This window comes from Elgaria multicarinata, chromosome 13 (genome assembly GCF_023053635.1).
Source record: "Elgaria multicarinata webbii isolate HBS135686 ecotype San Diego chromosome 13, rElgMul1.1.pri, whole genome shotgun sequence".
NCBI classification, from domain to species: domain Eukaryota; kingdom Metazoa; phylum Chordata; class Lepidosauria; order Squamata; family Anguidae; genus Elgaria; species Elgaria multicarinata.
In genome coordinates, this window is record NC_086183.1 from 13,725,414 (window position 1) to 13,751,723 (window position 26,310).

Here is a 26,310-nt window from a genome sequence, read left to right on the forward strand (position 1 = left end):
AGGGTCACCCATAGGGTCACCCATAGAAAAGGGAATTTCAGCAGGTGTTATTTGTATATATGGGGAACCTGGTGAAATTTCCTCTTCATCACAACAGTTAAAGTTGCAGGTGCCCTGCCCTCTTTTAAATCTGGTCACTCTAGTATAGCTCCTGCAGCTTTAACTGCTGTGATGAAGAGGGAATTTCACCAGGTTCCCCATATATACAAATGGCACCTGCTGAAATTCTCTTTTCTATGCAACTGTTAAAGATACAGGAGCCCTGTCCTCCTTTCCATATAGTCACACCAGTGGTCTGTGTAATCAACTAATCTCAATTCTAATAAGCGGAGAGTTTCATCCTACTATTCCAGCAGCAATAACTAGGAACAAACCAAGTACTAGAGATGCGTTGGTTAGGGTGACCATATGAAAAGGAGGACTGGGCTCCTGTATCTTTAACAGTTGTGATGAAGAGGGAATCTCAGCAGGTCTTATTTGTATGTATGCAGCACCTGGTGAAATTCCCTCTTCATCACAACAGTAACAGCTGCAGGAGCCCTGCCCTCTTGACCAGATAGAAAGGAGGGCAGAGCTCCTGCAGCTTTAACTGTTCTGATGAAGAGAGAATTTCACCAGGTGCTGCATGCCTACAAATGACACTACCTGACATTGCCTTTTCTATACAACTGTTAAAGATACAGCAGCCCTGTCTTCCTTTTCATAGGGTCACCCTAGCATTGGTCCATATGGAAGGGGAAAAGGAGAACCTCAGGAAACAAATGTGTTTCCCTCCATCCCAATCTAGTCCCCAATGGTTGCCTGATGGTCATATCCCTTCCCCCGATTGCTGGTTGTTTCTTGGGGGGGCGGGGTTCCCAGGCACTTGCACAATTTCCCCTCATTCTAAAAGATTGAAAAGCCACTTCTAAGGTTTCATCAATGGGAGCAAGGGCTTTAAATTAAAATATCCTAGTGTCTTGGCCCCGCCCAGTTGCTTTTGCCACACCCACCACTGGAATGCAGCCTATGAGAGCTTCTATGAAATGGAATTTGGCCCCTGCTCTAAACCCTGGGGATTTGGCGCGGGCTTCATATGTGCCAAGCCTAGTCTAATTGAGGTCTATTGTCATTCTCTGTGCTTCCATTCTTAACTTTTGCCACTGACATGATGCCATGTCTGTTTTAAAACAAGCTTTGCTCATTCATGCCTCCATAATTGCCGTTCATTCATTTGCTCATTCATGCCTCCTTTACCTTCTTGTCCCTGGCTGCATTCATAAAGGATTAGTAAGATCCTTTGGTGCGTTAAGTAGCTGGCATGGTCATGTTGCTGTCCATTGCTGTGAGTCACTGACAAAGAGCATCCACATGAAGCATCCTACCACTAGGTAGCGCTACCCACTTTGACTTGTGCACCTCCTACAATTCATCTCCAGCATTGTGAGTAAAGGAGGACTGCCACATTTCCCCCTTTACTTCTGCTTTCTAGTGGGCCTGCATGGTCTGAAGAATGGCAGAGGGGGATCTGAATTACCCCTGGCATTTGCATGTCCAAAGGGAGAGCGGGCCCTCCGTCTTCCACCCAGTATGCTTTGGCACAGCCAGTGGAGGTAGCGGCTCTGCTCCAGGTTTCAGTCCGAACCAGTTAGAACTCATAAGGAGTTATCCAAGGTGCTTCACAAACACCTTGGACGGCTCCTTTAGAGTTCTGTGTGGTTCTGATGGAAACCTGGACAGGAGTCACCACCCCACTGACATCAGAGCCACCAGCCTCCACCGGGTGCAACCTGAGACTTAGTTTTGCTACTAGCATCGCCTACCCCTAAGTCACAGCATGGCATGCAAAAGTAAATCCTATTATTATTATTATTATTATTATTATTATCATCATCATCATCATCATCATCATCATCATCATCATCATCATCATCATCGAATTTATATCCCACCTTTTTTCCTCCAGGGAAACCAAGGCTGCGTACATAATCCTCCTCCTCCGCTCCATGTTATCCTCACAACAACAACCCTGTGAGGTAGGTTGGGCTGAGACTCTGTGACTGCCCCAAAGTCACCCAGTGGGTTTCCATGGCCAAGTGGGGACTAGAACTCGGATCTCCCGACTCCCAGACCAACACTTTAGCCCAGGGCTGGGCGGGGGGGGGGGCAGGGGGGGCAGTTGGTATGGGCCTATGATTTTGAGGGGGCCTACTCCGAGTCCCCCTGGGCAAAGTTGCTTGATTTTTCTGTAGTTGACGTTGTTGTTGATGGTGAAGGTGATGAATTTGCCCAAAGAAGAGCTCGTAAAACATTTCTGAATGTGAAGAAGTGATGTCTTATATACAGCTTGAATAAAAGAGCTTGCCATTATCTTTTTTTATAAATCATTCTAGTTCATATGTATTTAGAACTGATTAAAAATACTTAATGAGCAGTTTGAAATGGAGCCTACATTTCCTATCTGGCCCGGGGCCTATTACCAGCTTTGCCCGGCCCTGTTTTAGCCACTACACCACACTGGGTCTCGTAGTGTTCTCCGACATCCCTTGCATTAGGGCTCCAGGCCCTTTCCTTCTCCAAGCCCTGCGTGCCCTTTCCTTCCTCCCAAAGGGCATCAGCGAATCCACTCCAGCACACAGCAGCATCAGGACAAGCCCTGTTGAGTCACAGGCTGGGAAACGCCATCACGGCTGCCGTAATGAAAACGAACCTGCCAGGTCGCCGTTTCGACTAACTGCACTCATCCGTGGAATGTGGATTCTCTTATCTCATTTTTTTTCAATTCATTTTAGGCTGTGCTCCATCTTCCGCCGCGCCTTGCGGCTAATATGGAAATGAAATGGAATGGGATCGCGTCATTGCTGTTGCAACCCCGGAATTTGCCTTCGCTCTTTGTGCGTGGGCTGGAGAAGAAGGAGCGACTCCGTCCGACTCCCTCATGCCCGGCGTTGTCACTGTGTGCCACGGTCTTCAGCAGCCGCGTGAAAGATGGAAACACACGCTTCTCCATGCTCAGCTAATTCATTGCATTTCAGTCGCTTTATAAGCTTCGGAAATGACTCGATGGGAAAAGCATCAGCTCTCTAAGCAGCGGCAGGAGATAAGAGTATATATGCATAACGGAGATTAGATAGGATTAAAAGATGCCAGGGTGATAAATCAACCGTTGGAGAAGAATTTTAAAAAGGGATGCAGAAGGTCTTTCAGCCCAAGGGCTAAATTCCAGTTCCGAGAAGCTTCTTGGGACCATATTCCCGTGGTGGGTGGGGTCAAAGGCAAAAGGGTGTAGTGGTGTAGTGGTTAGAAGCTGGCTCCCTCTGTGCTACACTTTTGGAGGCAGGCAAACGCTTTTTTGTTTCAGCAGGCTTTTGGGGCTACTCTGGACCTGTGTTAATGTATTGGATTCCCCCACCTCCACCCCCACATTTTTAATCTGTTACTGTTTTTAATTTTTTTAACGTGTTTTTAATTTTACTGTAGGTTTAATTCTATTTTAACTTTTGTAAATTTATATTTATATGTTTTAATTGTACATGTTTTAATCTTGTAAACTGCCTTGAGTCCCAGTACTTGGAAAAAGGTGGGATATAAAATAATAATAATAATAATAATAATAATAATAATAATAATAATAATAATAATAATGTGTTGGACTGGGAGTTGGGAGATCCAGGTTCTAGTCCCCACTCAGCCTTGGAAACCCACTGGGTGACTTTGGGCCAGTCACAGACTCTCAGCCCAACCTACCTCACAGGGTTGTTGTTGTGAGGATAAAAATGGAGAGGAGGAAGAAGAGAATTATGTATGCTGCCTTGGGTTTCTTGGAGGAAAGAAGGTGGGATATAAATGCAACAACAACAACAACAACGGGGTAGGGCCAAAATAATAATAACCCCCCCCCCAAATGCCAGCATATTTGAGCTTACTGCCAGTAACTAATGGCTCACCTACACAAAGCAGGTATTCCACTATGAAAGCAGTATGAAAGCGGTATATAAAAGGCAGGAATTGAAGTGCACTGACAACTGTTCGGGACCATGACACAGGTCATATACTGCTTTCATACCACTTTCATAGTATTACATCCTGCTTGGTGTAGATGTGTCAAGGCCCCCAACAGTTGTCAGTGCACTTTAATATCACTATAAAGCAGTAGTGTGGCTCCTGCCTTTTATATACCGCTTTCATAGTGGAATATCCTGCTTGGTGTAGATGAGCCCTAAGCTTTAATTAACAGAGGTATTTCAACCTGCTTTGCATGCACAACATCACCAGGTTCGATCTCTGGCATATTTAGGTAAGGCTGGAAAAATTCCTTCCTGACCCTGGGGAGCCAATGCTGCCAGTCAGTGTCGACAGTACTGGGCTACATAGACAAATTATCTGATGGTATAAGGCAGCTTCCTATGTGACTGTTTAAAAGCTCGGAAATGAGGAAAAGGTGGGGAAGGCAAGGGAAGGGAACATGGATATCTGGGAAGTCCAGGGGGAGAGGGTTCAGGTCCCCAGTTTAGGTAGGGTGACCATATGAAAAGGAGGACAGGGCTCCTGTATCTTTAACAGTGGTATTGAAAAGGGAATTTCGGCAGGTGTCATTTGTATATATGCGGAACCTGGTGAAATTCCCTCTTCATCACACCAGTTAAAGCTGCAGGTGCCCTGCCCTCTTTTAAATCTGGTCACTCTAGTCTAGCTCCTGCAGCTTTAACGGTGGTGATGAAGAGGGAATTTCACCAGGTTCCCCATATCTACAAATGACACCTGCTGAAATTCCCTTTTTTATGCAACTGTTAAAGATACAGGAGCCCTGTCCTCCTTTTCATATGGTCACTCTAGTTTAGGGCAAGATTAGGCCTCCAGGCCTGTGTTTCTGTAGACCTGCTCTAAAGGAAAAACTGTTCTTTCCATGCTCTTTATGAAGAAATGTGCAGATTTTGGTGAGTTTAACCGAATGTTCTCACTTATCTGCACCAGCCAAATTCAATGGCTACAGCTGGCCTTTGCTAGACCTACCTGATAATCCGGGGGTGAGGAGGGGAGAGCCCGTGATGCAATTATCACGGGCACTCAACATAGTCTACACCTCAGGCACAACAAGGTCAAGAAAGGAACCCATCGCGTCCGCCATTTTTTTTGTCTTAAAGGGGCCATGCGCATGAACGCTCATGCGCTCAGGTAAATGGTTTTTTTAACATTTAATGGCTTCCCCCGCTTCCCCCACCCTAGCCCTGATGGCCGCAGTGCTCCTGAGGAGTGCTGCGCCCTGTCCGCCACTTTTCCCGGCTACTTGTGAGTAATTGTGGTAGCCAGGAAAAGCGGCAGAACGGTCTACATGCTCGCGGTCTCGGGCTCAGCCCGAGGCCGCGGGAAATATTGGGCCAAAAGTGGTGCCCGTTACCCCAGGGCAAGGGAGGGTTGACCCCTGCCTGAGCCCAGGATCCCCTGTGTGTCATCTGGATGCACAGGGGCGATCCCGGCTATTAGCCTGGGCTAACCCTTCGTCTAGCTAAGGCCTGAGTCTCAGCATGGAGAGGACCAGCTGCACCTGCCTTCTGTCCAGCTGTTAGAGATGAGGGGCCTCTCAGGAAAGGAAGAAAAAAACAGTGGCAATCCTAATGGAGCACTAACATGCTTGAATACCCAGGGATAAAGAGCCAGAGTTTTAAGAGCGAAACTCTCAACATCTTCTTCAGGCTGCAGATGAGTGTCCACGCATGATGGAATGTTCCCCCATACAAAGAATTCATGGCACATAGGAAATTAGATCTTTGATCTTTTAGATTTTATGTGCATGTAGGGTGTCCACGGGTCCCCTTTTTGAAGACCTGTCTGGAGGCTGCCCTCTCTTTTGAAGGCATCCTGTATTTGATGGGTAGCCCTCTCCAAGTCTGATATAAAGACGAAGAACCATCCAAAGGAAGAGCTGGGCTTAGAAGTTGCCGATCAGCAACACCTGGACAGCAGCCTGAGCAAGGCACACTGGTCCCCTGGTCCCCACTGTGGTGCTATGTATATTATTTCTAAGGCCATGGCTAGGTCTACTGGTCTAGCATTACGGAGGGGGAATGATCTCACGATTTTATGATCACGAGATCTCCCCCTCCATCTACACGCGGCACGTGACATCCTGGGAGGACGAGGACGAGGACGTTGCAGCTGCCACTTGGTTTTTTTGTTTTCTTAAAGGGGAAGGAGCGCTCAAGAGGTTAAGCACAAAAGGTAAGTGGTGTTTTTTTTTTACAAAAACCCCCTCCCGCTCCCCCACCCCAATGGGCACAGAGCTCCTGAGGAGCTCTGCACCCCATACACGCTTCCCAGCTCCTCGCAGTTACTCGTGAGGAGCCGGGGCAAAACCGCGATGCCCGGCCACATGTCCCGCAGTCTCGGGATTATCCTGAGATTGCGGGAAAAAGTGGGTTTAAAGGCTATGCCGATATCCCGGGGCAAGGGAGGGATCATCCCTCCCTGCTCTCAGGATCCCCTGTGTGTCATGCGGACACACAGGGATGATCCCAGGGCGATCCCCAGGATATTGGCAGGTCTAGCTGAAGCCTAAGTTTGCATCTGTACATACAAATCAGCCTATGTAAACTTGATGCAAATTGGTATCCTCTTTTATCTTCGGTTTTGGTGAGGTATGTCCTCTGTTTTGGCAATTCCCAAGTAGCCACCCTATGCACAAGTTCCCCTTCTTCATCATAGGGGCCCTCGACTGTCATCAGAAGCGGTATAGTCCTAATGCAGATATTCCACTTACGCTGATCTGGGAGACAGCATCCATTTTCTCCAGTCGCTAAGTACTAATAGAAGCATCATTAGCACATTCACAATTACCATTCCGTTGACGCGAGCTTTCGCAAATACCCTTGGAAACAATTTGGAAGCTGTGCTATGCTCCCTCTCGTTTGCTTGCCCCTTAATGGTGCTGCTATCAGAGATAATTCGCCCAAATGAAGCCTTAGCAAAAATTGTGTCCCGCCGGAGCCAAACATTGGCTTCCCACGCAAGTACTTGGAGCCCAGTTTGCCGACACATCCAGCCCGTGTTTCAAAGGTTTGCAGAGATGAAGTTGAGCTCATTGGAAACCTTTAGCTTGAAGGAGATTTGATACCCCGTCTCCCAGGCCGGAAAATATTCCAGCCTCAAGAAGAGTACAGACTGCTGCTCAAATGTGGTCAGTGTTGAACAGCTGCGGGTTTTGTGACGGACCCAGCAAAACATGAGGAGGAACACATTTTGGAATGTGTTTAATAATCAACTTGTTGCATATTAAAAGGTAGAGAGGGTTGTCCACTGGTCCCTCTTTGGGGGATGTATGCTCAACTCTGGGCAGAGATTAGTGTCTAGAATTTGGAGAAAAATACAGATGCATTTTTAAGACAGGAGTGCACTGTCCTTTTGGCTCTGAGGGCCACGCACGCACGCACGCACACACACACACACACACACACACACACACACACACACACACACAGAGTGGTGGCTGGGAAAAAGCAATTTGCATGATGATCTCAGGGTGGGGGGCAGAATGTACATGCGTCATGGAAATTGGGGGGGGGCGAGATTCAGCAGCAGCAGAGCACCTGTGTGTGTATGTGTGGGTGTGGGTAAAGGTCTTGGGGCTACAGGTTGTGCACCTGTTTTAAGGTAATACAATAAGGTACAGCCAACATTGCAAATCAATTAAGAACTCTTGGGGAAAATCTAAGTATCCAACCCCCACCTGAGGAGTTCTCCAATTACGCCTGATTGCCGAGTCAATTCTAAATTGAGCTGAGAAGCATTCAGCTCTCCAGGGTGCTTAATTTCTAAATGGTGAGGGTCTAAGTTTTGAGTCTGTCTGAGCATAAAAATTAAGAGGAAGGATAGGAAGTCGTGTCAAGTGCTGTGGTAGGAGTCTGGAGGACAGGGCTGGCTCCAGATGTTTTGCTTCCTGAGGCAGAAAACAAGATGGCGGCCCCTCACACACCATGGACAAAAGCCAGTTGTTCTTCAGCAGTGACAGTGTATCCAGTGGAGGCTGGTGACGCTGATGTCAGTGGGGTGGTGAATCTGCTCTGGGTTTCAGTCAGAACCAGTCAGAACTCTAAAGGAGCACCTTGCATCTGACTTACTCTGACTGAAACCCGGAGTGGATTCACCACCCCACTTACATCAGAGACATAACTATTTAACATTATTCTATCTAAAATTATTTCTAGATCAGCTTTAAGGATGGAACCTGTGGCGTTACACCCCACAAGTCAGTTCCCTAATGCATTGTCTAGCATTGGTAAGTCTGTGGTGCTTAGAATGTTGACCTGAGTGGGTGGAGTTAGAATGTCTTAAGGGGGGGGAGGAGTGATATATAAGGGAATGACTGAGGGGATTGAGGGGTACTTTTAGGTACTCTTAGGGCCTTGCTAGACCTGGTCGAAAATCTGGGGGAGAGGAGGGGAGAACTCACGTTATGAATAATGCGAGATCTCGCCCTTATTCACACGTGAGCTGCGACGAGCTCTGGAGGAGAGCTGTCGCGGTCGCCATTTTTTTATTTTTAAAGTGGCGGCAGCAGTGCAGCAGACAGGAATGGTAAGTGGTGTGTGTGTGTTTTTTAAAAATCTCTTCCCCCCCTCCGCGATCTCCCCCACGGCCCCGTTCTCCTTCCCCCGCCCACAATGTCCAATCCCCCGCTTGCCACCCTGCCCGCAATGTCCGATCCCCCCACTCCCTGCCTGCAATGTCCAATCCCCCGCCTGTGATTCCCCCCCATGTCCCCTCCGTAGCCCTGATGCCCACAGCGCTCCTGTGGAGTGCTGCAGCCCATCCGCTGCTTTTCCCGGCTACTCAGGAGTAAATCTGGTAGCTGGGAAAAGCGGCGGACCTGGCTACACCAGGTTCAGCCCGAGACCACAGGAAAAACCGGGCCTGAAGTGGTGCTGGTTACCCCAGGCCCAGGGAGGGTTCAACCCTGCCTGAGCCCGGGATACTCTGTGCGTCATCTGGACACACAGGGGTGAGCCCGGGGCTCGTACTGGGCTAAAGCCCCATCTAGCAAGGCCCTTAGAGTCTTTAGCCTTTAGTGCTTGAGCTCTCTCTGTGTTAGCTCTGTATATTAGCTCTTGGTGTGTAGAGTACTTGGGTTCTGAAGAGTTTGAGGTTCAATATAGAGAGAGGTGTCTTTTGAGTGGGGTGTGCAGATAAGACAGTTTGTGTAAAATAAACAATACTGATAATAAAATTCAAGAGTGAATGTGTGTGTGACAGGAAAGCATGTATGTGAATGGGTGAAAGGATTGGATGAGAGGTTTCAAAAAGGTTTTTAAATATTTTATTTTGAAACAAAGCTTGTGAACTTTTAAAATAAATTTTAATTATTTTGTTTTAACTACCACAAAAATCCCACATGTCTCTTTGGCATTTATCATCTGAAGTTTATTCATTTAGCACCCACTCTGACAATAATTCACCTCAGCACATATAATTCACAGCGCATTATTTTATTATTGAAATCCTTCTCCATTTAACCCCTTTCTCCACATAGTTTGGAGAAAGGTGGTGTTTGTCCCTCACCTCAGGCATATCAAGCGGTGGTGCTTGGCTTGAGCAGGGAGTGTCCGCGGCCAGGTCTGTTGTTCAGAGCCTGTGTCATGGCAGAACCCTCTCAAGGTAGTGATGGAACAGCATCCTCCACCACACCTGAAGGCAGCAGGCTACCTTTGGGAGCACAGGAGAGGTTGCATGGCACAGAAGTCTCATCAATGCCTTGCTGCCACCTCCCAGGATTTGCTGCCTAAGGCAACTGCTTCACTCGACCTAATAGTAGGGCCAGCCTTGCCTGTGGAATAGTTATGTTTCTGTTTTGGAAGTTGGCCAGCAGACGAAGAAGCTACAGGCTTGTGCATCTGGAGGCTTGCCACAGGGAACCATCATTCATACTTGAGGCCTGGGAAATCAGAGGATGTTGATGGGTCAATCAGAAACTTTCAACTCTTGAACCACTTGGAGCATGTTACTCTTGAGAATACTTTAAAGCATTCTGGGGTAGTTTGGTGAACCAACTGAATAATTCAACAAGAGAAGATGAGTATTGAAGATATGACAGATAATGTCAGCAGGAACTAGTGATGGATGAATCAATCTATATCTGGTCTATGTCAGTTATGCATATGTTTAACCGTATCCCCATTCTATCCAATCTTTGCATCCATCTTCAAATTCCCACATTTCCCATATTTATTTTTGCGTGAAGCTTTCTCCAATATCTGCATTTTTCTTTGCAACTTCCCCCAATATATTCATTTTTGTAAGCAAAATACATGCATTATCTGTGCAACTTCCTCTAATATATGCATGTTAGTATGAGTTTTCTGAGCCAAAAGAGAATTCTAGAATCTGGAAAAGTGCACAGTCAAAAGAATAACTGCCTTCTGATCTGCAGATTATTCTGGGGAGTGCAAAATAAGTCAGTTCCCTTAAAAACACAGATCAAACAAAATACTCCGCATCCCTATAGCGAGGAGCCCATATTTCAGGATTCCCATCCTGCTTGGATGTTGGGTGACCTGAGTGAGGACAACTGCCTGAGCTATAGGCACTGCTGTGAAATCTAGTCCCACTGGCTTACCCTTGGGAAGGGAATGTATCTCAATGCCAATGGAATTCATACTTGGTAACTAGGGCTGTGCAGGGACTCCCCCCCCCGATCTGCTCAGGATCCCAACCCAGACCTTCTGGATCAGGTCCAAACTGCTCCAGATCAATCTGGACCTCTTCTGAACTGATCCGGATCTGAATCCGGAGTGAGATCCAGAGGTCCGGATTTCCCCCATAGACTTACATTGGAAAAGAAAAACGCCTATAACTTTTTTAGTTTTCAAGATAGAAACTTGAAAATGGGCACCATGATAGCTTCCACATAGGACCTTAGGCATGGTCACTTTGAAGGAAATGGAATCATCCCCTGATTTTGGGGGAAATTTTAAATTCCCCCCATTTACAGAAATGGTCCTATGTGGAAGCTATCATGGTGCCCAGTTACATGTGTGTATCTTGAAAAATGATGGAGATAAATGCAGTTTTGTAAATGGGGGGAACTTTAAAAATTCCTTAATAATCAGAGGATGAGCCGATTTGCTTCAAAATTGGCAAGACTAAGGACCTATTTAGAAGCTATCATGCTATCCTGTTACATGTGTGAATCTTGAAAAATAAAAAAGTTATAGGCATTTTTCTTTTCCAGTGTAAGTCAATGGAAAAAACACACGGTTTGACCCAAAATGGCATCCAGAGCTCCGGATCAGTGTGGATCGATCCAAACCAATCCGGACCTCCCCCGACCCAATTCAGATTTGATTTTAGGGGGTCCGGATTGGCTCAATCCACTCCAGATTTGGGGATCAGGAACGGAGCAGAGCACAGCCCTATTAGTAACTAAATGGCCTCAAGTTTAATTTCCCCCTTCTCTACTTAAAGGATCATTCATGTACTAGTGCTAGAAAGACCTCTGCCTAAAACTTGGACAGCCAGGTGTTGCCCATCAGTGTAGGCAGTATTGGGTTAGATGGACCAGTGGTCTAATCCAGTATAAGACAGTTAGCTGCATGTGGGTTTGTGTGTGTGAAATACCACCTTAGTGCCTGAATGGGAAACCTGCATTTACGGTAGAGCATAGAGATGGGCAAACTCCCCTGTGTCTTGTTTGCGTTTTGCTCACTGTACTCCCACCAGCTGTCCAACCCTGGCACGCATGTGGGCTGAGCCGCCAAATGGACTGCAGGCACCCAATGAGAACCCGTGTCTTTTGTTGTTGTCTACGAGCCATGATTTGTGCCAATTCGCGGCTGGGAATATTTACGGAAATTGTGATTTGCGCAAATTCGCAGCCATAGGTAGCACAATTCGTCCTGCCAGGGTGGTCCATGCATCTCATGGAGGGGAGAAGAAGCAGAGGGAGAGGTGACGCGCCCACCATTTTTTATTTTTAAAAAAGCAGCAGCGCACGAGCGTTCGTACTCAAAAGGTAGCTGGGTTTTTTTGTGTGTTTTTTTTAATTATTATCCCTGCTCCCCACCCCACCCCTGATGGGTGCAGTGGGCTGATGGGAGTTATAGTTCAAAACATCTGGAGGGAACCAGATTGGGGAAGGCAGGTCTAGGCAGATGTAAAGATGTCTTGAACTTCCTAGGCATGGTTTACCGACCATGGGGATGAGAGAAGAAGAAGAAGAGCCATAGCTCAGTAACAGAGCACATGCTTTGCAAGCAGAAGGACCCAGATTCAAAGTCTAGCATCTTGAATTTAAAGGTTGGCATAGAAGGTGATGGGAAACACCTCCCTCTGCCCGAGACCTCAAGGAAACAAATTGCTCTAGCATTTGAGAAGTAGCAAACCTCAAATCCATAACCTTCGGTAAATAAAGCCAGACACCCCACCCACTAGAGCACTGCACTATAGATCGTGCTAGCGAGATTAATGTCCTACTAAAACCCTGGCTGAAAGTCTCTTTGGGGAGCTAGGCTGGAGAGAAGGTTAATAAGTCCTCCATTATGGAACATGCCACATTGTTGATGGCCTCGATACATTTTACATGGTGGGTTTATTTTCCTCCGGTGAGTCACTGTTGATTTTGTTCACAGCCAAAGCCAGGCCAGAACGACCTTGTGAAATGGTCGCCATGTTCCGACTCTGTTGGCAAAAATGGAAAGGGAAACAGCAAATAAAAGAGAATTGGGACAAGCTTAAAAAAATAATAATCTTGGAGATGTCTTGAATTCAGCCCAGTTGAGCTAAATTCCACTGAATTCAAGTTTAAGCCTCATTGTAACCCACCACCCTGCGAAATCTTGGCAGGGTGGTGGGTTACATGAGGCCTCTTCCTTCCGCCTTCCTTGAAATGCAAGGACTGCTGCTGCGTGCACACAATAGCCACTTAAGTGGCAACAATTCTGATCATTAACTTTTTCCGAGTCGACAGATTGGTTTCATTCTTCATTTATCAGAGGAGAGCTACTTCAGGCAGAATGGGGAGTGATTTTCTTTCAAGGAAATCCTAGATGCCTCACAAGCCCTGTCTGATATATATATATATATATATATATATATATATATATATATATATATGAAATGATATGAAGGGATGCCCTGTCCAATTCTAGTTTAAAGATAAAGAACCATCACAACTGTTGTCCATCCATAGTTAGCACCTGTGCAGCAAACTGAACAGGTGGGCACTCAGTGTCTTCTGCACTATGGTGAGATGCACTGTATTTCTATTTCAATTCGAATAATGATGTCTCTATTTGCATCTATACACATAAATTGGCATAGATGCATTTGATGCAAATTGGTATCTTCTTTGGTCATCTTTTTGGTGACAAATTTCCTCTTTTTGGATGATTCTCATAAGTGGCCATCCAAGCCATCCCTAGCATTAGGCTATTACCTTTAAAGCCCTACATGGTTTGGGTTCAGGCTACCTGCAGGATCGCCTTCTCCCATACAATCCACCCCACACACTCAGGTCCTCTGGGAAGAATCTACTTCAGCTAGCAAAAACTAGATTAACAACTGTTACCCAGAGGACCTTCTCTTCTGCTGCTCCCAGACTGTGGAATGGCCTGCTGGAGGAGACTCGTCAACTTAACAGTCTACTAGCATTCCAGAAAGCTATAGAGACTGATCTCTTCCGGCAAGCCTATCCAGTGGAATTTTAAGATGTTTTTAGGATTTTTTAAAAAGATGTTTTTAACAATGTATATTATGTTTTAATTCAGTTTTGTTTATTTTATCATTTGTTGTTATTCCCTGCCTCGATCAGAATGGAGAGGCGGGTAAGAAATAAATGTGTTGTTGTTGTTGTTGTTGTTGTTGTTATTATTATTATTATTATTATTATTATTATTATTATTATTAGGCAGAGTGAGGCAGCTACCCCAGGCTAGCTGCTTTGGGGTGTCATGATAGGGGAGCAAGCCTTTAGCTATTTTATTGTTTATTAGGACTTTTGATACCGACTCTGGGGTTTGAATGGAGATCATGAGGCTGTGACTTAGGAATGGGGAAAAATTGGGGGAAATGCACAAAAGCTGGGAAAATCCCATATGATTGGGGGTTAGGAAAAATGAAGTTCAGCCAGGGGTAGGGTGTGTGGCCTTCTGGGGAACCCCAGAGGGCTGGATTTGGCCCTTGGTCCTGAGGTTCTCCACCCCTGAAACATAGGACTGGCCTCTGGCAGCCCCTCAAACAAAGGACCATGCCCTGTAAAGTAAGGAAAATATTCACCCTACCCAATTCAGGAATTCTGAGTTGGAAGAACTTGCTCTCCCTGAATAGATTTGAGTATTACTGGCCACATCCCTGTCACAATGGTAGCTGTCTCTGTAAAACTGACCTGTTTTGTTGGGAATATATAGCAACCTCATCTGCAAGTTGCTGGAAGGGGTCAATGTTTATTTATTTATTATTTATTTATTACACTTATATACCGCTCCCATAGCCAGGGCTCTCTGGGCGGTTTACAGAGATGTTGCAGTTAGTTAGTTAGTTCACGCACGCTTAGGCCAAAGCTAGTCTTAGGGTCTCTATAACCTACAGTGTGGTTTCCTGTGACTTCTTAATTTTGGTCTTCCCCTTCCTTCTTCTCCTCCTCCTCCCCACCCTCTCTCTGCCCTGCTCCATTGCTGGGAGCACTTATATTTGCTCTCTTGCTCCATCTGGTGTTATAGAACACAAATGGAGCGAACAAACTCTTTTAAAAACACACACACCATTACACTGGACCTGTATATTTATTCAAGAATATTGTGAGTAAACTGTTTTATCTTTCCTTCACTGAAGAAGCCTGCAGTCTCCTTTTTAGCCTTGTGTGCTCATTCAGATTTGCCTTTTGTTTTTTCTCTGCTAGCTGCCTTTTTAACAGGAGGTATCATTGCTAAATAATTCCTGTCAATTTTCTCCCCAAAGAGTAGGCAACCATAATAGATGTGCATCCCTCTATGGCCTTAGCTAGACCTAAGGTTTATCCCAGGATCGTCCCAGGGTCATCGCTGTGCATCTAAATGACACACACGGGATCCTGGGAGCAGGCAGGGACGACCCCGGGACGACCCCGGGATAAACCTTAGGTCTAGCTAAGGCCTATATCAGGGTTGGGGAATCACAACTCCGATCATACCTAACAATTGACCATGCTGACTAGGGATCGTGGGAGTTGGAATCCAGCAACATCTGGCAGATGACAGGTTCTCCAACCTCAGCTCTCTATCACTTCCCCTTTTCCCATTATCTCCTCTTTTCTCATCATTATTTGTCACTGGCTAACCTTTGCATGCAGAAAGAGCAGCTGGCTATAATGGAAATTTCCAATACCGTAGAAAGATGGCTTAGAGTTGTTGCGTTTCCACTTCCCAATTCTTCCAAATAATATGTCTAATTTGAGAAAAGTCGCTGCAGTAGTCTCCGCAGTCATAAAAAGTCGCCGTGCTGTGGCACCTCAGAAAGCAAATTGATTTATTGAGGCCCATGTGTTTTCCAAACACCAGTCTATGGCAGATGGATGAAATGGACTGAGAAGGTGACAGCTAGCACTCAGCTGAAATTTCTCAGGCAACATTTTCTTTTTCCTGAGAAAATTCACAAGATGTTTCTTTTTCTCCCCCCTCCCCCCAAGAAAAAGGAGGACACTTTGCTAATTTTTCTTTGAATATTCTCCATCAGTTTGTGTGCTACTCCATCACACAAACACCCACACCCACCCACACACCTGCAATGCCTTGGAATGACACTGCAACATGATGGCAGATGCAAAATGGTAGTCAAAATGGTGCCACTGTTGCTACTTGCGGCAGCAACAAATATATCTATCTCTATATCTATCTATCTATCTATCTATCTATCTATCTATCTATCTATCTATCTGCTCCCAGGTAATTCATATTTTCTGCAAAGTAAAGTACTGCAACTTGCATCAATTAAGCAGGCTGATCACAGTTGCATAATTTAGCTCATGTTGCAGAAAACATTTGACAAGTCCGTTAATATATATATATATATATATATATATATATATATATATATATATATCATATTCTTTTTTTGCTAGTCATGGAGCTGTATGGAGTCCTGAAATCTCACCCTCCCACAACTGGAAATCTTATTTAGACATCTCTTCTGTTTAGCAGGTACTACCCCACAAAGTTGCACAGGGCTAGAAACTTGTAGGGGCTTTAAAGATGCTCATCATCAGTTTGTAGGCACCTGAGCAACAGACAGAGCTGGTAAAATGGGTCACTTGACCACAGTCTTTCCCTAGGATGGTGAGCTGAATTGTATTTATTATTTCTATTTAAAATCTTTGGAATTATTTCAAAATGTGTATCTTTACATATAAATCAGCATATGCAAATTTGATGCAAATCATGCCTTTTCTCTGTCTTTTCTTTGGTGATGCATAAATGCTCACCCTAAAAACTGCTCCTGATTAGTGCTGTGCCAAATTTTTCTCCAATTTTTTTTAGCATTGTTGTTCAATTTGATAGAAAATAAATGGCTTTTGAAAAGACATTCAAATGAGAAAAACAATTCGGAGAAATTCTCATGGATTGGGTTCAGGGTTCTTATGTTTACCTTCCTTACAAGGTGGTTGAAACTGAAACTGACAGGTTTATCCATTGTTGCTTGTCACACAGGTATCCCTTGCCTATCAGAGGATACTTTGTGTGACCCTAAGGTAGCTATCACACACTCCTTAATGTAATGTGGTAGCCTTCCTTGGCCTGATGCTCTCCAGATGTTTCAGGGTTCAACGTTCATCAGTCCAAGCCAGCATGCAGGAACGCTGGGAATTGTAGTCAAAAAGCACCTAGAGGGCTGCAGGATGAGGAAAGCTGAAGTGTGAAAAAAGATGCATTAATATCCTGTTCCAGTGTGTTTCCTTGCATGGAATTGAGGGCCTGTAGCATGTCTACAAAAACACACCTCGAGGGACCTTGGCCAGCCAGCATGTTTTTATAGAATCATAGAATAGTAGAGTTGGAAGGGTTCTATAAGGCCATCAAGTCCAACCCCCTGCTCAATGCAGGAATCCACCCTAAAACATACCTGACAGATGGTTGTCCAGCTGCCTCTTGAATGCCTCTAGTGTGGGAGAGCCCACAACCTCCCTAGGTAACTGGTTCCATCGTCGTACTGCTCTAATGGTCAGGAAGTTTTTCCTGATGTCCAGCCAGAATCTGGCTTCCTGTAACTTGAGCTCATTATTCTGTGTCCTGCAATCTGGGTGGATTGAGAAGAGATCCTGGCCCTCCTCTGTGTGACAACCTTTTAAGTATTTGTAGAGTGCTAGTATGTCTCCCCTCACTTTTCTCTTCTCCAGGCTAAACATGCCCAGTTCTTTTAGTCTCTCTCCATAGGGCTTTGTTTCCAGATCCCTGATCATCCTGGCTGCCCTCCTCTGAACACGTTTTCATAGAACTGTTCAGCCCCTTCAAATGATATTGTATTTACTGGATGCTGAAATGGTGGAAATGCACAAACACGTGGCACATAAACACACACTTCTCAGACTACTGCCTATATTTGGTGAAGAGTCAGTCAGCATGGACTCCAAGATCATAGAAGCTTTGGGTGATCAGACTATCAGTGAAAGTTGTCAGCTTAGTGCACTGCAATCATAAAAAAGCAAATTCAATGTTATTCGAAAAAAGGATTGAAGCTAAAACCCCAGGCACTAGCACTTTGTTATATAGTCAGATGCTGTTTCCAGAACACTTTGTGCTGTTGTGATTACTACAGCCTAAAAAAATGTTAACATTCAAAACTGCTAATCCATTCAAACGTTCTTGCACCGTTGCGTAGGCCCCCTCAAAATTGTAGGCCCATGCCAACTGGCCCCACTGCCCCTCCCCTGCCCAGCCCTGTAAACATGCAGAGGATTGTGCTCTGAATGTTTGGGATTGGGGAATGGGTTTGTCAAAAACCCTACACTTATCTCAGGTTGATATCCATCATCTGGAAATAAAGCCCTGTGAGGAGAGACTGAAACAACTGGGCATGTTTAGCCTTGAGAAGAGAAGATGGAGGGGAGACATGATAGCACTCTTCAAGTACCACAGAGGAGGGCCAGGATCTCTTCTCGATCCTCCCAGAGTGCAGGACATGGAATAACGGGCTCAAGCTACAGGAAGCCAGATTCCGACTGGACAGCAGGAAAAACTTCCTGACTGTTAGAGCAGTACAATGATGGAACCAGTTACCTAGGAAGTTTGTGGGCTCTCCCACACTAGAGGCCTTCAAGAGGCAGCTGGACAGCCATGTATCAGGTATGCTTAAGGTGGATTCCTGCATTGAGCAAGGGGTTGGATTCGATGGCCTTATAGGCCCCTTCCAACTCTACTATTCTATGATCTAATGAAAACAGGGATGTGTACTACATGTGCAGTATTCTTGGGATCTGGAGTCAGAGGCCTTAGCTAGACCTACTGGTCTAGCATGATAGAGGGGTGAAGATCTCATGATATTTTTATCATGAGATCTCCCCCTTTGTTTACACGTAGCGCACAACAACTTCAGAGGGACAGGACGTCGCGCCCGCCATTTTGGTTTTTTAAAAAAGAGGAAGCAGCGCACGAGCACTCATGCACAAAAGGTAAGTTTTTTTTATTTTATTTTTTAAAAATCCCTCTTCCCCCCCACCCAATGGGTGCAGAGTTCCTGAGGAGCTCTGCACCCCATGCGCGCATCCAAGCTACTCACGAGTAACCACAAGGAGCTGGGACAAATCGTGATGCCCGCTCACACATTCCATGGTCTCAGGATCAGCCCGAGACTGTGGAAAAAGTGGGCCTAAAGTGTAGGGGGAGATCCCAGGGCAAGGGAGGGATCATCCCTCCCTGATCCTGGGACCCCTGTGTGTCATGTGAATGCACAGGGATGATCCTGGGGATCACCCCGGGATAAAGCCCCATCTAGCTATGGCCTTAGATTGATTGCCTACAACCTGTTTAAATACAGACTCAACTTTAACCCACACAGCCACTTGAACTTGCACAACCACTTTCAGGAGTGGGCCATATGCCCCACTAGCATATACTCCTTTAGCAAGCCTTTGCACAACAGACAGATTTGGCAGAGCTCCGCTGGAGCCATTTAAGTTTGCAGAATGATATTATTGGATACTGCCCTTGGATTAGCCCTTGGATTAGCCATTAATGCTTTATGTGTGTATGTTCTGTGTTTTAGAGTTTTAAACTTTGTATACTTGTTTTTATCACAATTTTAGAATTTCTGTAAACCGCCCAGAGAACCCTGGCTATGGGAGCGGTATATAAGTGTAATAAATAAATAAATAAATAAATAAATAAATAAATAAATAAATAAATAAATTTCCAACCTTCGGTTCTTTTCCAACATGGCTTTCGATGGTCATCCACTCCCTCACTCCTCCTCTCTTGCCTTTCCAACATTAGGACATCAGAACTGGCAGCTTTTTACTGATAAATAAGTTCTTCAAGATCTTACATGGATTCTCCTTCATTAGACATTTAAGCTGAGGCTGGATGGCCAACTGTCAGGGATGCTATAGCAGTGGATTTCCTGCCCTGGCAGGGGGGCAGACTAGATGACCTTTGAATGCCTTCCAATTATTTGATTCTATGCCATACAATTGATATATTGGGTATTGATCATTTGAAAGCATCAGCATTAGGTAATGGCAGTGGAGGTTGGTGGCTCTGATGTCAGTGGGGCTGTGAATCCATTCTGGGTTTCAGTCAGAACCAGTTAGAACACTAAACGAGCTATCTAAGGTGTTTCCACACCTTGGACAGCTCCTTTAGCGTTCTGGATGGTTCCTATTGAAACCTGGAGTGGATTCAGCACCCCATTGACATTAGAGCCACCAGCCTCCACTGGTTAATGGTAGATTTCTGAGAGAAGGAACGTTCAGATTTCTTTCTTTCTCTTTCTTTCTTTCTTTCTTTCTTTCTTTCTTTCTTTCTTTCTTTCTTTCTTTCTTTCTTTCTTTCCTAGGTGCAGTGGCAGGAGCAGGAATGGTGGCCTTATCAATATGCTGTCCACATTCTGAGAATGACAGAGTGACTTAAAAGTCCTTGAACTCTATATCGAGGCACTGGAATTGCCATTACATTTTCAGCCAGTATGTTTGTGTGTGTTTATGTGTGTGTGTGTGTGTGTGTGTGTGAGAGAGAGAGAGAGAGAGCGAGAGAGAGAGAGAGAGCAGGTGGGCGGGAGAGAAGATATCAATGGGTCTTAAGTTGGTCATGTCGTACCTATGTCCCATTGATTCCTATGGGTATATAAATATGACTAAATCTGGATCCAACCCATCTTGTTTAGGAGGTAGGTGCACAACCAGATCATTATAGAATAAAGTGCTGAGATTGTACTGATTTATTTAGGAATTTATAAACCACTTTTCATCTCTCTCTCTCTCTCTCTCTCTCTCTCTCTCTCTCTCTCTCTCTGGGAAAGGGAGAAAGCTTCATGGCAACAGAATTAAAAAGTTTTGGTGCCACTATCAAAAAGGCCCCGTTCCCCTTACCCACCAAGCAATTCCTTGCCAGCGATGGGCAGAGAAGCTGATTTCAGCACTTGGATACATTTGTATGGGGGAAGGAAGTCCTGATGATAACCTGGTCTTAGGCCATTTGGGACTTCAAAGGTCAATGCTAGCATTTTAAATTGAGGCTAAAATTGAAATGTTAAGCAATGCAATTTATAAACCCATAGGAATCAATGGGACACAGGTAAGTCATGACCAACTTAAGGAGAGCTGTGTGCTTGCCAGCATCCCAGTGCCTGCAAAGGGGGTTGTCTTCATGGCGCCAGGTTGGGGCTGCTCCACCACCAAACCTTACGCTATCATAGGTGCAAAGTGACAGCAAGTTGTCCTTACAAAGGGAGGCAGAGCAGACTTTCCAGCGACCAATAGGAGGTTGCTTCTGCCTGGGAAATGCCCCCAGAGTGACTTTCAGTGAGGATAAATGAGTGGAAGATCTGGGCTGTCCTCGCTCTGGCTGAAAAAGATGGGGTAAGTTCCCAACTTTTCCGCCATGCCTCTTCGACTCTTTGTGATAGGATGGCTTTGAACCTGCATCTGTGTCATATAACCAGCACAGAGCAGATCTGGAACCACCCCAGGGCAAAGCTGATGTCAAGACAGCCCCCAGGTAAAGATGTGGTGATACCCACCTTTCTGTCCCTTAGGTATGTCTGGATTTGTATGTCTAGTGAATGTGGAATGTTTGACTGAGTGGGTGTGGCTAGTGATGCGGTGATAGAGGGGGAGGGAGGAGTATAAAAGTAGTTGGCTGAGGGGACTGTGAGTTTAGTGTGGTTGGTTTGAGGTTTGGTTTAAGTCTGGGAGTTTTAGGCCACAGCTAGACCTAAGGTTTATCCTGGGATCATCCAAGGTTCGCCCCTGCCTGAGCACTGGATCCCCTGTGTGTCACCTAGATGAACAGGTTTGACCCCTGGACGATCCAGGGATAAACCTTAGGTCTAGCTATGGGCTTAGTCTGGCTTGTGCCTCATGGGAGTGTTTGGTGTGTGAGGAGTGAGAAGAGATAGGATTTTAAGGGACTTGGGATTGCTGTTTTAAGTATAAAAATAAGCAGGTTTGATCCAAGTTGAAATACCAAAGATCTGTTCAATTTCAATAAACTTTACTTTGTGTTCTGTTACCACAAACCACGTGTCAGCTCAGATTTATTACCTGCTATATTACACAGGGCGTTCCTAGACGAGGCCTTAGCGCGCCTTGAGAGCCGGTTTCCCTGCTGTGCTTCCACATGACGCACAGGGGAATCCGGCCCCAGGCCGCACTGAAGCCTCCTCTAACGCGCCAAAAGCGAAGTCGCTTATGGCGCGCCTTTTCCCCAGCCCTGGCCTGAGGCGGGGGCTGGGGAACATCTAGCTACTTCTGTGGCTTTTTGCGGCTACTCGCTTACTCGCGAGTAGCTGCAAAAAGCTGCGGACTGGCCACAGCGCTGAGTGCTGTGCCCATCGGCCGGGGGAGATCCCGGTAGGGAGAAGGGGAGACGACACAGGACAGACACACACACACGCAGGGAGAAGGGGAGACGACACAGGACAGACACACACACACGCAGGGAGAAGGGGAGACGACACAGGACAGACACACACACACGCAGGGAGAAGGGGAGACGACACAGGACAGACACACACACACGCAGGGAGAAGGGGAGACGACACAGGACAGACACACACACACGCAGGGAGAAGGGGAGACGACACAGGACAGACACACACACACGCAGGGATAAGGGGAGACGACACAGGAGCGGATGGGGGGGTTAACTAAAAAAACACCTTACCTTCTCCGCAGTCTTCGGGCCACACGTGGCCCCTTTAAACTTAAAAAAAAATGGTGGACACTGCAGGGATCCGACATCCCTGCGCGTCCTGCGTCTGGAAGCCCGGGCGGTGTGCGCTAACATCAGCGCGCTGCCGCCCCGCCTCCCTGCCAGCTTATCCCGGCAGGTCTAGCAAAGCCCACAGTATAATGAGATCTAATAACAATACACCTGCAGTTCAGTACCTCAACAATAGAACCTATTTTCCAAAACCTTTACCTTGTTCCCTCACATGTAGGGGAGAGGTTGTGTTGTTTTTACCCTTTCCTCAGGCTTTTCAAGAGGTGGTGCTTAGCTTGAGAAGGGTGCGCTAGGCAAGGCCTTCAGGGTGAGGTCAGTGCCGTCGCATAAGACCATTATAGTAGTCTAGCCTAGATGAAATAACTGCATGAGGAATTCAAGTCAGATCTTGCATGGACACTCAGAAATGTTCTGGATTCATCCGCCCCTAAGAAGGAAGGACTACAGCTGATGGGTGATTAGGCTGCAAGCCTATATTCACTTACCTTGAAGTGACTTCCATTTAACTCTAGGGGACTTACTGTTGAGTAGACGGGTATAGGATTGCACTGTTAGGCCATGGCTAGATGAGGGGGTTGTACAGCGACAATCTTGCGATTTTTTGGTCGCGAGATCGTCACTTTGGTCTACACTCGGCAGCGACATCATGGCCACCATATTTTTTTAAAAAGAAAAGGAGCACACGAGCGCTTATGGGCAAACCGCTGATTGTTTTTTTTTTTTAAAAAAAAAACCCTCACACTATCCTACCCTACCCCTGATGGGCACAGAGCTCCAGTGACCAACCTCAGGAGCTCTGTGCCCATGCCCGGCTCCCAGCTCCTTGCAGTTACTCACAAGGAGCAAGGACAAACCGCGATGCCTGGCCATATGTTCCATGGCTTCAGGATCATCCGAAGGGCAGGGCAATATCCCAGGGAAAGGGAGGGTGCACAGGGACAATCCTGGGGTGATCCTTGGGATATAGCCCCATCTAGCTATGCCTTTAGTCGCTTTACTTTGAAACCCCATAAAAATCCTTGGCGTCCTTTTATTTGGGGAGAAAATATTAAGGCACCAATCCTCATAGTAGTAGATACTGGAATTTCAATATCATCAATATGCGGATGATACCCAGCTCTACCTTTCCTTTTCATCAAACCCAGGTGAGGCAGTGGCTGTTCTGAACCAGTGCCTGGGCACGGTAATGGACTGGATGAGGGCTAATAAACTGAAACTCAAACCAGATGAGACGGAGGTACTGTTAGCGGGTGGTTCATCTGTCCGGCGAGGTGATGTTTGCCCTGACCTGGACGGGGTTGCACTCTCCCTAAAGGATCGGGTCCATAGTTTGGAGGTGCTCTTGGATCCAGAACTGTCACCTGAGGCACAGGTGAACTCAGTGGCAAAGAGCACCTTTTATCAGCTTAGGCTGATATACCAACTGCACCCTTATCTGGACAGAGATAGCCTAGCTACAGTTATCCATGTTCTGATAACCTCTCGTTTGGATTACTGCAATGCGTTGTACGTGGGGCTGCCTTTGAAAATGGTCCAGAAACTTCAACCGGTACAAAACAGGGCAGCACGGTTACTAACAGGGACTGGCCAATGAGACCACATCACGCCAGTCCTTTTCCAGCTTCATTGGCTGCCAGTCCAGGTCTGGGCCCGATTCAAAGTGCTGGTACTAACGTTTAAAGCCCTAAACGGCTTGGGGCCAGGCTATCTGAAGGAACTCCTCCTCCTGTATGTACCTGCCTGGACCCTAAGGTCATCCTCAGAGGTCCTTCTCCGTGAGCCCCTGCCAAAGGAAGTGAGGCAGGTAGCAACCAGGAGGAGGGCCTTCTCTGCTGTGGCACCCCAGCTGTGGAATGAGCTCGCTAAGGAGGTTCGCTTGGCACCTACATTATATGCTTTTAGACGCCAGGTGAAGACCTTTTTATTCTCCCAGCATTTTAACAGTCTATTAAATACATTTTAACTTGGTGTTTTAAATTTGTAATTTTGCGTTGCTGCTGTTTTTATCTGGTTGAACTTTTATATTGTATTTTATATTATGGTTTTATACTGTTGTTTTATACTTTGAATGTTTTTAATTTTTGTGAACTGCCCAGAGAGCTCTAGCTTTTGGGCGGTATAGAAATGTAATTAATAAAAATAAATAAATAAATAAATCATCTAAACAATTATAAAAGCTCAGAAACCACAAGCAGATTTTCTGGCTGTGGACTTTCAATTGCCAAAAAAAAAAAAAAATGGGTATTTTAATTCAGGAAAGCTAAATGTTCCTTGTAATGGCTCCACATCACTGCCCTGACAGCACCAATGGTCTATTCTCTGACTTCAGTAACCACTTGTCATCCATTGCCATTTGAGAAAAAAAAATCTTTCCTAATATTTGGAAAGGGAGTCATCAGACACAAATGTATGCACTTTGCATATTTTGTTCCAAAAGCAGCATTTGGACTGGTGGACCGTGGAATTTGATGATCTTGTCATGTAAAGTTGTAAGTTCCCTGACTTCAGGAATATTGCATATTCCTAAAATGCAACTTTGTAGAACATTCACTGCCAAGCATACAGCCAGCATGTGAATCTGCTGATGATGAGTTTATACCATGATCATGAGTTTATGCCATAATCAGAGATCACTTCTCCTGCCCACAGTCTTGGATATTCTACACTAAGTGTGACTCAGAAAAGCAATGAAAAACTACCCTGACACCACTGTTCTTTTTTCCAATTCCTCTTTCCCAACATAAATCTGTGAATGGTGACTCACAGCCTTCCCAGTAGCAGTGATTTTCACAAGTTGGGGAGTCTGGGGAGGGATATATATATATATATATATATATATATATATATATATGTCACACAGAGGAGGGCCAGGATCTCTTCTCAATCTTCCCAGAGTGCAGGACACAGTATAATGGGATCAAGTTACAGGAAGTCAGATTTCAGCTGGACATCAGGAAAAACTTCCTGACTGTTAGAGCAGTATGACAACGGAACCAGTTACCTAGGGAGGTTGTGGGCTCTCCCACACTAGAGGCATTCAAGAGGCAGCTGAACAAGCATTTATCAGGGATGCTTTAGGGTGGATTCCTGCATTGAGCAGGGGGTTGGACTCGGTTGCCTTTAGGCCCCTTCCAACTCTACTACTCTATGATTCTATGCATGTGTGTGTGTGTTGCAAAATATACAATCTGAATCAACAAGCTGCTGGAGGGAACTAGCTCCATCTGGCCACAAATGAATTCTGTGTGTGTGTGTGTGTGTGTGTGTGTGTGTGTGTGTGAAGCACTGTTCTGAAACAAAGCCATAGCTCACTGGTAGAGCAAATAGTTTGCATGCAAAATGATCCCAGTTTCAATGCCCAGAATTTCAGTCTCGCAGAATAGTGATGGGTATTACTGCCAGCCAGAGTTGAAAATACTGGGCTAGCTGGACTAATGGTCTCACTTGAAATAAATGGCAGCTGCATATGTTCATTAGACAAGAACCAACCTGGTTGCATAAGCATTTGATCACACTGCTGATCAAGGATCAGAAAATATTACATCAAGTTATGATTACTATGGTTTAAATTTTTGTAAACCACCCAGAGAGCTTTGGCTATTGGGCGGTATAAAAATGCAATAAATAAATAAATAAATAAATAAATAAAATTTCATTGATAGTTCAATTTAGCATGATTACTTCTTCCACATTAACACAAGGCACCTACTCTAGGAAATTTCTTCCTACAATCAAAATACTACATTACCAAAAGCCAAACCCAAGAGTTATTAATGGAACACACCATGCTCAAAACAACTACATGCTTCCATACAAAATTCACACATGTTTTGCACACCTATCCCCACTTTTATTCATGCAAATTGAAAACTGGCACTCTCACGCAGAGAATCATATATGCCCATGTTGACAAATGGATTTGAACAAAATTCTGTCT

The 26,310-nt window shown here is 45.5% G+C and overlaps 1 protein-coding gene across 2 annotated transcripts in view; it reads right to left on the bottom strand.

Moving 5' to 3' along the window:
• The window catches only part of OPRD1 (opioid receptor delta 1), a 48,135-nt gene that overhangs the window by 20,614 nt on the left and 1,211 nt on the right, over window positions 1-26,310 (bottom strand). The window lies entirely within an intron of this gene.